General features: G+C 38.9%; 1 long non-coding RNA gene across 2 annotated transcripts in view; it reads right to left on the bottom strand.

Annotated features, from left to right (window-relative positions):
• The window catches only part of LOC149977426 (uncharacterized), a 243,891-nt gene that overhangs the window by 147,888 nt on the left and 92,135 nt on the right, over positions 1 to 3,868 (bottom strand). The gene's annotated exons all lie outside the window — the stretch shown is intronic.

The raw sequence follows: 3,868 nt of genomic DNA, 5'->3' as shown, positions 1-3,868 counted from the left end.
TTTATTTGTGTCTTTGACTGTCGATCATCAAAGAATCATACCTGAACATGTAGAACACACTAACCAGTGCAAGTCAACAAACTACTGAACTGCTATTTGCTGATGTAAAACATTTGTAAATTGATAGCATACTAGAGAAGATCAACTAATGAAGGACATAATGTTTTTATTTTTCAATGCAATACTATTTTTGGTTGGAAGGTTGGCTGCCAAAAGAAGACATGGATGACGAAGGCAGGAACCACCTGAAAGGAAGTCAAGAAAAGCACCCAGAATAAGAGTTTGCTGGAGATGCACCGTTAAGGCCCTTTGCTCATCTAAGAGCTGTGTAAGTCATTACTCTGGTAGAAATGTCTACAAATGCTAGGCTGATGGCCTGTGAGGGATAAATAGGCATTAAAACACAGCTGACTTCAGCCATACTCCACTAAAGTAATCTACAACTACACATTTCAAACTGAATAAATGAATACGATGAAATCTATTTCTTCAGATGCTGTTGATATTGCTACATCTATTTCTGGGTAGTTACTATAGCATAAGGGTAGATTAAATTGATGTTTCTGCCTACACCCAAGAGTAATACTTGGTTGCACAGGCTTTGGCCAAGATATCTGCTGACAAATGCTTCTTGAAGCTGTCAATGTGTTTGCTGCACCTTTCTACTGGAAGTTTGGCCTGCTGTTTTCAGATCTCGGCATAGGTTTTCAATGGGATTCATATATGGACTCGACACTGGCCAGTCCAGCATTTCTTGGAAAATTCCTGAGTACTTTTTGATATGTGTTTGTGGTCGTTTTCCGTCTGTAAGAACCACAACCTTCAACAGAGTCCCACCCAGTAGGGCATGTGTGAATGTTATTGGGGCCTAACCTACCCCAAAAGTTTGAATACAATGGGAAACCCGTAGTAGGCTGTGAGGTAGTTTTGTGCCTGCAGGAACATTCATGTATGCTCTTTTACCCGATATCATGATAAGCTTTGGTCATATCGATTTTGGTACCCACCACCAGTGAACATTGTTTTATGTGTCTCGTTCCAAAACAACTTAGAAATTTTAACTTCAGATGCATGGGCTACTTCCATTTTCTCTTTGCCTTTGACAGAATAATGTTCTACTTTTGAGATCAAGGAGGAAGCAATAGAGCCTAGTCTATTTTGTGATAATAGAGAACATTTAGTTAACACCATTTAGTGGTGAAATGTGTGTTTTATATGCTGCTTTGTTTGAGCATTAGTCTAAGAGCTTATTTCAATTGAAAAGAGTCGAAATAGACCTATCTGGACTAAATTTAATTTGAAATCATATCTATGTAAAAATTGCCAGCTAGGCTGAGCTTCTTGTTCGGCAGCTCAGCATCCTATTCGCATACGTGGAGTGTTTCTGAAAGTGAGCGTTGCGAAATAAGTGGGAGGATCCACATAAGTGGGTTATGGAAACCTAATAGCTATTTGAGCAGGTTGGTTAACACGCAATACCGTTTTACGCGGAAGCTTGCTGTTTCTAGTAGTATTTTTAGCTAAGCCCAACCCTTTCCCTAACCTTAACCTAATTATCCTAACATTCTAGGTTAGTTATCCTAACCTGCCTGGTGAATTATCCTTACCGGTTTAGCTAAAATGCTACAAGGAAGCAATAAGCAGTCATGCAAAATTGTCTTGAGTGGCATCCAATCTGCCCAATTAGCTGGTACGTTTCCATACACCCACTTATGTTGATCTTTCCATTTATTTCGCAAAGCCCACTTTCAGACACACCACATATGCAGTTACGGATTGCTATGCACGATCCTTGGGAAGTCCCTACCCTAAACCTTAGCCTTGCCCATAACTCTTACCATCCCTAACCCTTACCATTTTAAATGTACTCATACTTGTCCTATACTTGTTCATGTGCTCGTCAGAACTAGGAACCTCAGTTTAAAATAACGCAAGTTATTTGCGTAGAGTTTCCTATTGGCTAATTATGATACTTCCCAAGTGGGAAACTCTGGGTCATCTTTCTACAACGATTTAGCAGTCGGAAATTTCAGAGATTCCTAGTTGCCACTAGTACATAGACGCGGCTCTATTTACAAGACGAGAATGTAATTGCTCATTTGCTATGTGAGGTTTATTTGAACAAATGTTACGAATGCACTAGTAAACACAAACAAATATATATAAACGCAACATGTAAAGTGTTGGTTTCATGAGCTGAAATAAAAGATCCCAGAAATGTTCCATACGCTCAAAAAACGTATCAAATTTTGTTCACACATTTGTTTACATCCTTGTTAGTGAGCATTTCTCCTTTGCCAAGATAATCCATCCACCTGACAGGTGTGGCATATCACGAAGCTGATTAAACAGCATGATCATCAGCATGATCATTGGCATTTCGGTAACTTAAAAAAAAAAACGTTATAACGGAGTTGTGCCTGTTGTTTCCAAGCGTATCTGCCCTCTCATTGGCTAGAATGCCCCCCCCCCCCCCCCCTGTCTTGCCTCCTCTCGCTTGCCTTCCATCTTTGAGGACATATATTTCCGTTGTTAGAGCTGTCACTCAACATTATCTTCAATATAAATAGATAGTCTTTGCTTTCAGTCAAAAACCTGCTTTCACCACAATGACTGTATATGAATGATCAAAGCCATCGATCACGTGACACCATTCATTCCCTACGTGAAGAGCATTGAAGCCAAATGGAGACATAACATGCGCAGTTTGAGCTACTCCAGGAAGTGAAGTTGCAGGCTAGCTCAATGCTTCCCCCTTTCATTGACTACATGTACATGCACACCAATATCCTTTATTATTCGGGATACACAAGTATTCTGTTTTTGAGTTGACGCATATAAACATCATATCCCGTTTACAATAACCTGATTAAGCTTGTATCCTACGTATGTGAAACCAGGATAATATGCCTGGGATATGCATATCTTAGATGGGATATTGTGGCATGTAAACATCTTATCTTGTTTACTGTTCTTTTTTTGCGACCTGCACGCGCTCAGTTGCACATATCATATGTGTTGTGCAGTGTGGTGTTTTGTAATTATGTGTTCATCTGGTTGTCAAACAAATCACTTCAAAAAGTAGGCTACCTGCGCAGTTCAATCCACCATAATAATTCAATAACAATTTATTTGGCTGATACTCCATACTGAACCACATAACATAGTGGGTACTTTCACTCCTAATTTAGACACGTTTCTACTTATAAGTTCCAACATTTGGTAGGCCATATTATAATTTTGCACATTTGGTAGGCCATTTGTCAACTATAGTTAAATACATGCAACTACTCTTCTGTCATAAATCGTTGACCTAGAAGACTAAATAAAGTAGTGCTCACCAGAATGATGTCTTACATCGATAGTTAACACTGGTAAAGTTGTCTGTTTGGTTTAGAGACCGGGATAAAATGCAATAGCTCCAAAACAGTGGGAAGATTGGTCATGTGCAAAATGTCCAATGTCATCAGTTTGACCAGTGTTAAGGTAATTAAAAGCTGAGAAAATGATTAAGCACGTTTATAAGACTTCAGTTCATCTTGGGCGCATATTTTATGTGCTTGAACTAGTCCGCTTGCATAACAGTGTCAAAGATAACACGTTACACACGCCTTCGCATTTTCTCAAGAGATGCTGAAAGAAAGAAATCATATTTCTCCACTTCTGTTCCTGAGACAAAATGAACATTTGTTGTATCATTTTACTCCAAGAAATGTATAATTCTGCCGGAGTTAATATTAAATTACATGTGAGAGGTTATAGGCCTACAGCGAGTGTCCATATTTCAGTTACTATTCCATTTAACCCATATGAACTTCAATCAGGAATATTCTGTTTATTCACGGATACAGGGATACTCCTGAATGGG

Source organism: Oncorhynchus mykiss, chromosome 15, assembly GCF_057628025.1.
Source record: "Oncorhynchus mykiss isolate SJ-2025 chromosome 15, ASM5762802v1, whole genome shotgun sequence".
Classification (NCBI taxonomy): Eukaryota; Metazoa; Chordata; class Actinopteri; order Salmoniformes; family Salmonidae; genus Oncorhynchus; species Oncorhynchus mykiss.
This window is presented reverse-complemented; position numbering and strand designations above follow the sequence as displayed.